Genomic DNA, 14,212 nt, shown 5'->3' with positions numbered 1-14,212 from the left:
GCTTTAGGAGTTTGTCGTTTTGTTAAAAAATAAAAATAACATCTTCTCAGCTGGAATTTAATAAGCTTTACGGAGAAAAGCTTTCGATGCATAAAATTTCTTTAACAGTAAAGGTGGAGTAGAAATTCTGCTCCCCACTTACTCAGTATCTTTGTTATATGACCTACCTTTTTGTCATATACGGCCAGATGGTTAGGAGTCTACTGTATACATTGTTCATGTTTTTTTTATGAAGAATATATTTCACTTTCATTATTCATAAAAGCAGAATAGGGTCTTCTGAAAAAGCAACGCCACCCATCTCCGTTTTCCAAGTTTGCCAAAAGGGGAGGGGACTTTTAGGGACTGATAATGAATATTTAACTTTTTCACATATAGAATGACTTTTACATCATCTGTGGGAAAAAAAAAGAAATATTTGTTATTTGTTGCGAAAAATTAAACCCTTTCTTTCTCAAGTAAAATTGGAAAATTACGATGGGTGGAGTTGCACGTTAAGTGATGCTATATTATGAATATACTTAAGGTCCTAGAATACAGTTTAACAAAAAAAAAAAATATTAATTTACATGTAGAGATGTTTAAAACTACTTTTTTTTCTATTTTAATAATTATTCTTTATACTTATAATGACTTTGACTGTAATATTGATTGAAATATGCTGACTTTAGTATATTTAATAAAATGCATTGAATATATTATAGTAAATGTAAATATAATATAATAATAGAGCCTTTACTCAAATCAGGAATTCTAACTAAAAATTACTATTAGTTTTTAAAAATATGCAGCTTCATAATTTATGTTTCTGACTTGCGGCTACTTAGATATTTGCAAATATGATTGTAAAAATGACACTTTATAGAAAAAAAATTATTGAGTTTTGATCTACGCTGATTGAATAGTTAGAGTAAATACATGAGAAAGAGAATTACAAAAAAAAATGATTTCATTTATAATAGTAAGATTATATCAAGCGCCATCTGAATTAAGAATTATATAACTTAAAATCAAGGATAATTTCTTTAGAAAAATTATTTGACTTCAAGAAATGCTCCCTTTCTTTTGTCTTAAGAAGGAATTTTTGTTAACCCTTTCAATTGATTGACGGGGTTTCTAAATACATTCAAATTAATAATTAATAATTTATTAGTACATTAAAATTAATTAGATTTGAATGAGCTAACTCTTATAAAATAAAATAAAAATGCTCCATCTATTTATTAAAAAGTTTCCAATATTTTAAATTTCAAGCAAGAAAACATAACCAACTCAATCTATATAAAAAAGTGAGAAAAAAAAAGAATATTGAAATTTCAATATACCCTACTTTAGGGTTATTTCACATAAAGACTTCTAGTGAAAGTTAAAAAAAAAAGCGAAAAGGACAATATAATTCGTTGTTCTTCCCACTGTTTAATCAAGTAAGTGTATTATGTACTTAAAGTAGAAAAGAAACACCTCAACTTTACTTCCTATAGGTGAATAAAATCTAAGAAATCTGGTCGTTCAAAAGAGTGACTGATGAGGAACTGATTGATGATGACAGGGCGGCCGTGTTGCCTTTCTTTTATGCCCCGTCGCACACATAAAGCCCATTTTACAGTAATTGAAAAATGGCGGTGAGACTTTCCACAAGAAAATGAAAAACAACTTTGGGTAAGTGTATGAAAAGCAGATATGAATTCTACAAAGGAGCTTTTTTTCTGTTAGAAGAAAAGATAATCCTGGTGTTATACAAGTTTCATAAGCAGTTAACCTAAAAATATTGGTTTGGAGTATTATCAATCTTGGGAAGAAAGAACATTTTCCAAACAGTCTATCACCGGTTTTTAACAGTACGAAACTCTGAAATAACGAAAAGAATTCGGAATATGTTTGACACAATCTAAACGCATGCAATGAAAGGGCGTTATTATGCTGGAATGCCTTTGTTCCCTGCTCTATAAGAAGAATAAATTTAATATCCTAACACAGTTCAATCATACCACATAGGGAAAGTAAACTGGGCAATATAAGGAAGTTGATGGATGGAAATTGAGCAATCAATAACACGAAACAATACATGTCCTCTTCCTAAGAATACTCATTCCTATAAATACCCATTACGAATTAATATTACACTGGACAAGGTGAGAGATAACTACGAAAAAAAGGGAATAAATATATGTTGGTGGTGAAAAGAGTTTTGGGTGAAGTTGGTAATTCTGGTTTACCATCAATGTCCAAACAATATCAACAAAAAATTACTTTAATCGAAAAGATTACGTACGTGTCTAATAACTAACAGAAATTATGAAGACATTAATAATTTATTCTTCGGATTTATCATAGTTGGTCAGTGAGTACATACGAGAAAATCCTCTGAAAGTCTACAAAATCATCGCTTTCTGTAACTGCTGAGAATTGTTGGTTTTATTCCCGCTTTTAATTTCATATTTTTCAGAAATCTTTATTTAAAGAAAATTATTTTTATTCCATAGTTATGTGATCATACTTAAGGTTTTCCTGAGTTATTCGTCTAACATTTCGATATTGGTTTGAATATCGTATATCAACAAAATAGTAATGGCAAATGAGAATCAAACATTAACTAAAACATTCATTTTTTATGCGAAAAGAATGCAAGTTTAAGAAAAATTTTGTTTGAAATTCAAAATTTCTGAAATTAAATGAAGATAATGGAATAATCAATAATACATTTAACAATAATACGATTAACAAAATACTCAAGATTATTTTATTTTTCTAGTGCTTAAAGCAAAGTGGGTACAGAAAGTATTTGCACGCATATATTTTTGTTTACAATTCATAAAAAATGCATTAGGAAATACAAAAATTGGCATTTTAAAAACAAAATAAGCTTATTCATCTAAACTAATTACAAAAAAAAAATACAATGATACGAATAAAAAAATTTTTTTACAACAAAATTAAAATATGCCAAAAAAAGTATTTGCACACTCAATTTAACTTTAGCAAATTTACATTTTTATGCTAATTAATTGATAGTCACCCCGCAGTAAATAACATGCGTATAAACATAACTATAAAAGGAGGTATTGTCAATACTTTATCAGTTGATTTGCTGAAATTTGTGCCTCAAGTGTTCGAAATGTCCTGCACTATGCACAAATTTAAGCGAGATTTCCAAGGAAAAGACTTTTCATAAATGAACGAAATAGACTGAAGAAATTGAATTCGCTAAGAATATATCAACAAGCCAACTGATTTCTGGGAAAATGTCATTCTCCGACGTGAGCAAGTTCAATATCTTTAAATCAGATGGCAGGAAATGAGTTTGGAGGAAGCCTTGCACTGCTTTTCATATTAAAAATTTATTACCTACAGTTAAACGTGGAGGAGGCTCTTATGGTTTGGGGCTGCATGGCTAGCAAAAGAGTTGGTAATTTATGTTTCATTCGGGGGAATATGACAGCTCGAACCTATATTGATGTGTTGCGAGATAGCTTGCCACAAAGTGCAATAAGATTGGGTATCAGTAATTCGTACTATTTTCAGCAAGACAATGATCCCAAGCACACTGCCTGTATAACATGACTGATTTTGCTCTAAAATGTACCCAGAATACTTACTACTCAACCACAATCACCAGGCTTAAGTCCTTTGGAAAATTTGTGGAATTCTTTGGATTTAAAAATAAGAAAACAAGATTTCAAGCAAATCTGCACTTAAACAAGCCCTTATTGAAGAGTGGCCTAATACTGACCCAACTGTTACAGAAAATTAATTAAAAGGCTTACAAGCAGTAATAGATGCTAATGGAATGCATACTAAATATTAGTTATTTGAAATTTGCTTATATATTATGTTTCTTTTGTATTCATGCGGGTGTGCAAATACTTTTTTGACACGAGATATTTTAATTTTTTTACAAAAAAAATGTTATTTATATTGTATTTTTTTTTATTTTATTTAGATGATTAAACTTATTCTGGTTTGGCAATACCAATTTTTGTATTTCTTAATGCTTCTTTTTATGAGTTGCAAATAAAAATGTAAGTGTGTAAATACTTTTTGTACCCACTGTCATTCAAAATTTACAGTTGCTTGAATTCTAAAAGATGCATAAAATTGCAATTTAAAGAACAAGGTTCTTGTATAATGTTTATAGATTATGAACAAATTATGTAATCAACAGAATAGAGCTACCATACTTGTGTGCATTGTTTGCCAACGGATTCTAAAAATCCTCAGCACTTTTGCGCATGCATTAGGGTGTGTTTAATTCGAAAAAATAGAGATTAGAGGGAAGATGAAAGGAGGAGATGTTTACATTTAACAATCAAGTCAATTCCAGAAATGCGCACATCCTTCCGCGTCTCACCCCTTAGTGTGATAGAATCGTCGAAAAGTGCTCGTCTCAGGATACTGAAGCGAACAGTAGAGAACTGAACGAACAGAACAGTTCTTGGAGGGAGATGTTTCCAATGGAAGAGGTTTATTTCTAGAATGGAATAGATTTCTACAGATTATTTAGAACTTTGATTCATTGATTAAATATTAATCGAAATATCAACGTCGTTTCTACTTCGTAGCGTGCAAAATAATTTTTACGCTTCTTTAAATATTAAAAACCTGGATCTATACTAATTTTATTTCAATGCAGTGATTTTCCATAGTTTTAATGTTTTACAAAAATGTTTCAAGTAACTTTGACAGGAGTACTTTGAATGGTTTTCATTACTGCTGCATCTATACTTACGATTGTTACATCAATATGAAATTCCCTTATTGTCAGTACATTATTGTTAGTATCATTTTGATTAGATTTTAAGAAATAATATAATGATAGAATGACGGCAAATAACGATTAAAAATAGCCAGATTGGAAATAACACTTTCTGCATTTATATTTACTATCAATGCAGAAACTATATCCGTTTATTATTCTAAATAAATAATAAATTAACCCTCTCATTCCTAAGATCATTCAAGTCCGGGTACCTCAGAAAAATGGAACGTCTGAGTTTCTCATTCACCGATAAGGAAACTGTCATACCCCTCCCCTTCCCTCAAAAACTACAATGACAGCTATGTTCTCAAGGGGTTGATAGGTTCTCAGAAAATCTCTTTGACTTTCAAATCTATGTGAGAGAGCGTCTTTAATGAACAAAGTAAAAGCCACCAGTATTTAAAATATATACTATTCCAATACTGATATTTCCTCATTTACTATTCGATTCTTAATAAAAAGGTACCCCCGGTACTTTAAATAAAAAAACATTTAAATAAGACTTGAACCCTTTGAGAATTTTGTATTCCTAGCTGATAGTTCATAATTCCTGCGAATTTTAATGCCCCATAAGGTTACAGTGGGTTTTTGGTTGCATCTCAATTTCGATTTTCAAGACACGAATTCATCAATGATCACAAATGCACAGATTACATGATGCATTCGCCTCACCATCTGTGAAATGGATGGGTTTCGTCTTATGTATCTTTTTACGTGTATTATACTCTCAATCGTTCGGTTTTAAACACTGATGCTAGCAAGACATGGAAGTTTTCAGAAGGAAATCAGCAGTTCATGTATTGACTTCATCTTCTGTGAAACTGACAAATGCATTCCTGTGTATCTTGCTTCATGTATTTTCAAAATGGGACGGCTTATAAATGAACTAATACATAATTTCTCTCTAACCTCTAATTGATGGTTGTATTTACACAGCAGCTGCATTACTATCTGATTATTATTATTATAAATTTTAATGCTATTAAACTCGATGATATCGTCAATATCAGCATTATATATTTCGTTGTGCAGTTACTTAAAGAAAAGCTAAACGGGAATGATATTTTTAACCCTTTGCATGCGAATGTGCTTCTCAGTCACCATTCAAGAAGGTGCATCTTTAACATTTTATTTATTTAAAAAAAAAATTAAATTTTCATGGAAGTTCAACTTAAAACACTTGCATGTATATTTTTTGATATAATAAACAGGTTCACGTATTAAGTGAATAACTATGCATCAAATTATCTTTCCGTGAGAGCAATGTAAAAGAACAATGAAGATTCAGCATCGTAACATTTACGGCTGATAATTTTATATCATATGTACTACATTCTTGCACTAATTAAATTGACTGAATGTCTCAAACTAGGTTTCATTGTTCGGATTATTTTAGGCTTGATAGATCCAATAATTCAATCTTTGTTTCCATTCGAACCCTTTTTCATTCACAGATACTTAAAGTTTTTCACATCGAAATTTAGGTTGTCTGGTCGCATTCAATTAGCGAACAAACAAAAATTAAAGCTTTCTTAGTAAGCTTCTAATAACAGGTCTTCGGGTGTTTTCAACACGAAAAATGAGATATAAAAATGTATGTAACAATTATTTATTTTGACTTACCTTGATAAACGATACATATGGAGAAAGGAGCGACCTAAACATCTTTTCCATCAAGCATTGGATGTCATCGTTATTCATAACACAAAGCTGTAAGGGAGTTCTATCATACATTTATCATCAAATCTGGAATAAATTATACAACTGCTGCTTTAGTTCTGTTTCAAAAGCGATGTTGATCAATTGACGGAACTCGCATAAACACAAGTTCCTTTATAAACGTCTAAGAAAATTCCCAGCTTTCCTTAAGTGAAGTGTGAGAGACTCCCTAGGACATTTACAAATTTCTGCTAACATACTTAATTTTCTTTTCAAAGACATCTAAGGCTTTCAAATTGCAGAATTATCGACAAGTTTAGCTACCGCTCAGCTTCTAATAGAATTTCACACAGATCTCACACTGAATTGGAATTGCGTCTTATTGCTGCAGTTAACAGAAGCCTTACTTTTTGTAATCCCCATTTCTGCTCCTAATGATTTCAGGTGGAAGATTTGGATTTGTGGATTTTATTGGCACAAGAGCCATGATGTTGGCTATGCTGCGCCAAACTGTGTTTTTCAGGATTAAATTATAAAATTTCAGCTATAAAAACAAAATGAAAACATTTGAGAAAGATGAAGAAAACTTAAATATGTGGATAAAAATCTATTGATTTCAAAAATGCAAAAATTTGAACATGTGGTGTCTTACCAAGTAAGAAAGGTAATGGTGTATTCGTATTTTGAAAGAAGTGCAAACGTTGAGCATTGAAATTTGGAAATTCTGACAATATATGTTGGACAGACATTTGACAATCACACTGGGAACATAGAGGTGGTTGTTCACCTAGTAACAAGTGGAGATGGGTGAATCTCGTATGTCCAATGCGTAAATGGGTTAATACTGTGTCTGCTTTTCGATTAGGTAATGAAGACCACGATTGTACATGAGGTTTAATAGTATGTAGTTTATTGTTAGTTTCAAGGTCCCACTGAGCTTGCCATTTGGAATAAAGAAGCCTTTTAGTGTGCTTATTTAAGTCGCTTACAGGAATAGATGTGACCGCTGGAATACTTGCCAATTTAGCAGCCTTGTCTGCCTCCTCATTGCCCAGAATTCCTACATGAGAGGGTACCCAACAGAATAAAATAATAAAATCCCGAGAAGTCAGTTTGTTAAAAATATCTAGAATTTTGAAAACCAAAGGATAATTATGACGATGAAGATAAAATGATTGTAGCGATTGTAACACACCTAGAGAGTCGGTATAAATAATAAACTTTTTTGCCTGTCTCTCTGAAATTTCTTCTAATGCATATAAAACTGCAGTTATTTCTGGTGGAAGATAAACGTAGGATTGGTTACAAACAGGATGCGAAAAATTGTTCCCACCAGAAATCCAATAATAGGGCACTGAAATAACTCAGAGCTTAACCATTAAACAGAAAAATAAACACACACAAAGCCAATTTACCATTCGCGATGGCTATGCAACTGCCGATTGACATTGTAGTCGAAGGCAGTCTTGCCATCGCCGTCCGGTTAAAGACTACACGACAAAAGGCAACTCTATACACACTTCTATTTTTCTAGCGTTTTTGAGTTTCTTCACCTTTGTGTTTAAAACAGTTATTTTGAAATCAATTGGTCTTTTGTGAACAATATTGCCTAAATATTGGGCCGCGGTGTGGCCTGGTAAGGTCTCGGCTTCGGAACCGAAGGACTTCAGATTCGAGGCACAATTTCACCGAAGAACCGTCGTGTAAGCAGATCTGGGCAAGTTAAATCCGTCGGGGCCAAACGTCCTCCCGCTGGTGTGGTGAGGAAGTTTGAAGAGGGGGGCGCCAGTTCAGGTCATCTGACCGCGGTTCAAAATTACGAGGTCAGTCCCAAAATAGCCCTAGTGTTGTTTTAGAATGTGGTGTTAGTATAACTAAACTAAATTTGTCCTGAACATCGATGGTGAAATTTTGATTGTATTTATCCGAAAAAGACCATTTCTTCTGAGATAAAAACTCTTGGTATATATATTTATAGACAGAAACGCTTCGCATGAAATTTGCCATTCCGATGCGTTAAGAGAAAAGCTGAGAAATAATTTTGATTAATCCATACTTTTTCTCATATCTTGCACATTTGCCCCTCACTTTCTCAAATGTGAAGGAGATCGGGATTGCGATGACACTCTGTGGTGGCAGAGAATCTTTATTCACATATTAGGTGTTCCGGATTATTTTAATGACTACCGTTGATTTTATTCATAAAACTATAAGCATTATCGGAAAATTAAAAACAATAATACATGTTTTTTTAGAAGTTTCATTACATTCATGACTGCTAATATCACAATAATATTTTTGAATGAAATAAAATTATGAAAAGAAAACAGTTGCATCTTAAAATATTTATATTAAATCACAAAGATGCTATTTTTTACAGTTGTCAGTATCATGACGAGCATAATATCCTTATATCTAGGGCATTTTGCCATAAAATTCCTCTTACACCAGAAAAAAATATCTTCTTACACTATTTTTCATATGGTTTGCTTTGAGGTGACAAGAAACGGCGAGGGAGATTTTGGCACCAAATGTGTAAACACTGGATGTTTTAGAGCGGCGACAGTCAACTCGCCAAAGTGGAAAATTCCGCCGTGGGTGAAACCACCGTAACAGTTGAACACGTTCATTGCCATGATCATTACCGGTGGATCATACTTACTTTCTAATTACACAGAGCCATCTGTCTCATTAGATGACCCATGTCTCTGCTATAATTAAGAAACGTCAAAGAAAGAATCGTCTAATAAGACAAGTGGTCCGGATATCAGGTTTGAATCATGGCAGTGAACGTGTTACACACATCTGAAACTGGTATTTGATCATTCTATTTAACATAGAATTATAAGTTCAGAAGCTGCAAATTTTTATCTAGTATTTAATTGCTAAAAGAGAGCAAGAGGAAAATATGAAGATCTTAATGCCCTAACTTAAAAATAATTTCGTTCATTGTTTGTTAATGTTCAATTTTGTCTATAAATATATTGCTGATAATGCTCCAGAGAGGTCGTTTATCCGAACCGTTAAGGTGGTGGGCGATTAAGGAGAACAACTAATACTATTAGAAAGCTTAGTGTGTTTGTCTTTCAGTGTAGGTTAGATTCCCTTTTTCTCTGAAAACTGGGCTCTATGAGACTTGATCTAGGTCGTCCACACACTAAAACGTTTACAGAAAATTCCGTTTTAGAAATTTCGATCCGAAGAAGAGGAGCCATTTATTTACAACAACTCGCTTCAAATCATTTCACTGTAGTAGGAACGAAAATATCGGGTGAAGACATCTTCATAATCGATAATTGCACACAAAAAGGTTACTCATGTGTATTCCTCCTCAAAACAGCACAGAAGTGTCCGTTTACATTTGACCAAGATAGCGTGTTATCTGAACCAAACCATAACGGGTGTATCACTTATAAGTGAGTTCAAATCTTTGCACTCGTATAGCGCCTCTCACTCACCACTAAAAGACCGTACATCATTTTGACGTTTTATTTATTTATTTTTCTAAGGAATTCGACTAAAAACAATTATATATATTTATTTTTCGGAGCAATAGACTAATCTTTGTATTAGACGAATTATTATGCATCGAATTACTTTTTCGAGTGCAAAGGGTTCAATGTACTCCATAGAGCGATTCAGATCGTGAGCTAATTTGGAGAGAGCAATAATCACATTATTGAAATTTATCATTGTTAAAAGACGCAGTTGTAGACAATTGGATGTAGAGACGAGATCCTCTATCAGATCATATGTTGGCACTATTAATTAATACAGGGGATATTCATGCATTTCTTCATCAAACTAAATTCATCGAAGAATTATATAGAATCAAGGCTAAGGAACGAAAGGACCACTTGGCTAAATTTTTGGAACTTAATCGGTTGTTGTTGCTGATGGCACTTGTCACAGACAAGTCCACTACCGAGATTTTAAGCCCTGCTTTAGTGTCTCTTGTTTCAGTAGCGCTATCTAAGGACAAGAGCAAGACTTAGCCACTCATGCGTCACAGCCCTTTTCATGGGGCGGACTTCTTAATTACATTTCCTTCACAGATCGTAATTTAAACCTGATCACCTCTGATTCAGTACCTCCCAGTGGTATTGTCTCGAGTTGCAGAACTTTGTGGGTACGACAGATTTATACGTGCACCAGCCACTAGGTACTCGGGGAGTCTTCGGCCAGCGGGGTTCGAACTTTCAACCCAAGGCCTCACACTCCGACGCCTACCAACCGGGCTATCCCGGCCCCGAAACTTAATCTGATAGATTTAAGTAGACCTCTGAGACTGTTAATGATACTGAAATAGGTAATAAAGATTATTGTTCCCCAAATGATCTTTATTACCTATTTCGTATTCGACAATGATTTGAAAAAAAAAAAAACCCTCTACCACCAATACATTAAAACCAAGGGAGGATGCCTTCCTTATTAAAATTTCTATTTTTAGCAATATATTTTTACATTAATTAACTTTTTAACAAAGGACTCTTGAAGAGAAAATTCAATAATTTAATTTCAAATGACACCTGATGCTATTATTACGTCATGTTCAGTAAATAATTGTTTAGTGCTTAATTGCATTACTTTGTTCCATTTTTTTATAAATTGGCATCAAAAAGCAGGTCATAAAAGGCATTATAACTTTAGAAATACTGTGTAGCTCCATATTTCCATTGTGTCCAAATTGACAAAAAAGCTGCAAACGTGACTGGGATGTCAATAGTTGAAAGAAATCAGCATCGATTGCAGTTTTTCATTCTATCTCTATTCAAATATATTCTATATACCTTTCTAAAAGCAAATAGTCAAAGCAAATAAGTTGAATTTTATATTCTTATTTTTACACTTGCCTAACTTTATTCGAAATGGCGTGTTATCTATTTATTGACGATGCAGTACCATATTTAAGCACCTTTCGGCCCTTGACTGAGCTTATTACAAGGTTATTCTTCTAATAACTGGTCAACACATCATAGAAAATAGAATTTATTTGGAAATGTCATGGGAAAAAAGGATTAAAGTAATATTATTATATGAAAATGAATCATAACCATTAGTTAATGATTTCATTAATTAGAAAGAAAAGTAATAAATTATTACGAAAAATTATACCGAAATAATAATTTTCAAATGGATATAACAGTAAAAATTATTATTTTATAAAACCTGTTAAATGGAATATAACGTAACAAATTAAATAAAAGGAATTAAGAATTCACGCTCTGTGCTAATTTAATGAATATGTATCTATGAAAATTTTTATTTGTTTTGTTGACTTGAAGTTTAATCTTAAAATTATTTGTTCATTTTCTTTGAAACAATATTTTGGGAATATTTCTAATTTATGAAAATTAAAACTCTTCATCTTCTAAATGATGAAGCTTCAAACAATGTTTGTTTTGAATTCGAACGTCTGGATAAAATGCTAAATTAATGAAATAACAAACGTTTATTCGAATCATCCATTTCAATCTCAAAATGTGTCACCTTCAGATCAGACAATGATAGTAAATGATAGTTTAAAATGAATGAATAAGAAAAGAATCTTACCTCTATTAAACTCTTATTATCTATATCACAGAAGATCACTGCAAAGATCTTATAAAAAGTTTAACATTTTCTCAATAATCAAACTCTTCTGGCACAGATTCATATCGATGGAACTTGCGATTTACAAATGCAAAATAATTCATTTTCGAGCAACCATTTATGTTAGATAAAACAAGCTTTCATTTTCATGAGATTCTTTAACAATATGTGGACGCTATCTTGTTCACTTTTACATTTGGCGAGAGACGCGAACAGTCTGAAGGTCAATCTTTTTATATTGGCGTTGTAACATGAAACCGGAAAAGAAGAAGTTTGCTTATCATTGGAGTTGGATTTGATGTTATTCGTCTTCTTTCATTAGTATTAAACTGTAAGTATATATTTTAGCACAGGAAATGTACTTCGGAAAACAGCGATAAAAGCGAATGGCCTTCCTGATATTTCTGTCCAGTTTTCTTGCGTTGAGGGTGAAAAAACCTCTTTTATTCAATAAAATTTATAGTGACATACCCAATAACTCAAAAAAGGAAACTAATGAATGATCATTATAAAAATATTAGGAAGAATAATTTTGAAGTATTAATTCTCAACTTCTGCTGTTAGCATCAAATAATTATCTAATTTTATTGAAATATCCTAAATCCATGTCATAATTCTTTATCCATATAAAAGCGCAGTGATAAAATTTATGATAATTTTTATTTATCGGTTCCCTTACTTGCAAATATAAATATTTAATTATTATGAAAGAATATAAAGAAATAATAATTTTCAAATAAAATTTATTACATGAAATCATGAAAAGAAATAAGAAAATAAGAAACAATAATTATCAAATAAAATAACAATAAAAATTATTGTTTTGTAGGAAGTCTCAATGAAATATAACTTAACCAGATAATTTATAATTCATATTCCAATATATTATATAAAGTATTTATTTCACAGAAGACTTTTATAGTTTTTTCTTACATATAAAATATATTAATTATAACACACTTCAATGAATGATTTTTGTAATTTCTGTCCGCTTTTAATAATTTAATGTACCACTCACTATCGTTGAAATAGTTTATAGTTTAAATTTATTTATTTTAAAATTAGACTGAGTGAGTGGCTTTTTTCTAGTCAGCTGCCTAGTCAGTTTATTCGAAAATATGTCTCTGAACACTGAAATTTAAAATATTTGATTTGATTTCAAAAGAGAATTTGAAAACTTTTCATAATTCTCAAAACAACGCATTCATTTTTTATCAGGGGAAGAAATCAATGCGGATCGCTAAAGGAATAACAGCATTTTATGCATAGAATGCGGGTCAATTAAGAGAAGTGATATTGATGACTTTATACTTCGTTTTCTCTTTTAAATATTGATTTGAAGTTTATCTCTTTGAATTGCAGCATTTTGCTCATGCGCTTCGGATGGATTCTCTATCCCGCCCATTTTCATCAGTGCCATTTCTTCTTTTCTCCGGTTAACCTTCATTTTTCTCTTTATTTGTATTTATTTTTGTAACTACATTTTTTTTTCTCTTGTATCGATATTTTTACTTTTTATTTTTAACTTCCAATTTCTAAATTTGAACAAAATTTGGGATAAGAAAGATTTTATTTGCAATTTTCCCTTTCTCAAAGAATTTTTTTTTTCTTTTTTGTGTAATTTCTATAATTTGTGTAATTCTAATAATTAATAATTTATGTAAAGTACTATTCAAGTAGTCCTTTTGTTAACATTTTGATTTCATAATTTTGAAACGACAGCAGTGAAATACACAAATGATGAACAAACTTTACAGGTGGCAGATAATGTTTGCGTAATATTACATTACATTCTATTGCTAATATCGTTTAATATCATGCAATATTGTACGATGTATGTGTGCTACTGGAGTTCATTTTAAATTGACTGATATTTAATAAATCTATATAAAAGTTACAAAACTTACATTAGAGATAAACTGGAATTGTGATCTGACATCCTACTTTCCACTTTACCATGCCACACCAGCTTTAGCGTGCTACATCCCTAACATATTCAAAGACTGCCCAACCTACACCTTCGGCCAGTCTTCAGTAGAATTGGAAGCGTTCTCAAACTGGCTCCGAAGACCTGTTCTATGTTAAATTTGACATCAATGATCAAATGTCCGCCTTCTGTTCTAGGACAGAGCTTCAGAGAGGGAATTATCCTTCAGATACCGTTCTCATCATCTAACCATGTTTCAGAATTATTAAATCCATCCA

The 14,212-nt window shown here is 31.8% G+C and overlaps 1 protein-coding gene across 1 annotated transcript in view; it reads right to left on the bottom strand.

The window, feature by feature from the left end:
• Positions 1-12,209, bottom strand: part of LOC129969320 (sex peptide receptor-like) — a 228,553-nt gene extending 216,344 nt beyond the window's left edge. The window contains exon 1 of the mRNA XM_056083842.1: positions 11,969-12,209. The gene's annotated coding sequence lies outside the window, so the exon portion shown is untranslated. The remainder of the gene's footprint in view (positions 1-11,968) is intronic.
• Between the last annotated feature and the right edge of the window lie 2,003 nt (positions 12,210-14,212).

This window comes from Argiope bruennichi, chromosome 5 (genome assembly GCF_947563725.1).
Source record: "Argiope bruennichi chromosome 5, qqArgBrue1.1, whole genome shotgun sequence".
Lineage (NCBI taxonomy): Eukaryota > Metazoa > Arthropoda > Arachnida > Araneae > Araneidae > Argiope > Argiope bruennichi.
The sequence above is the reverse complement of the archived record's forward strand: the minus strand, read 5'-3'. Positions and strand labels throughout refer to the sequence as shown.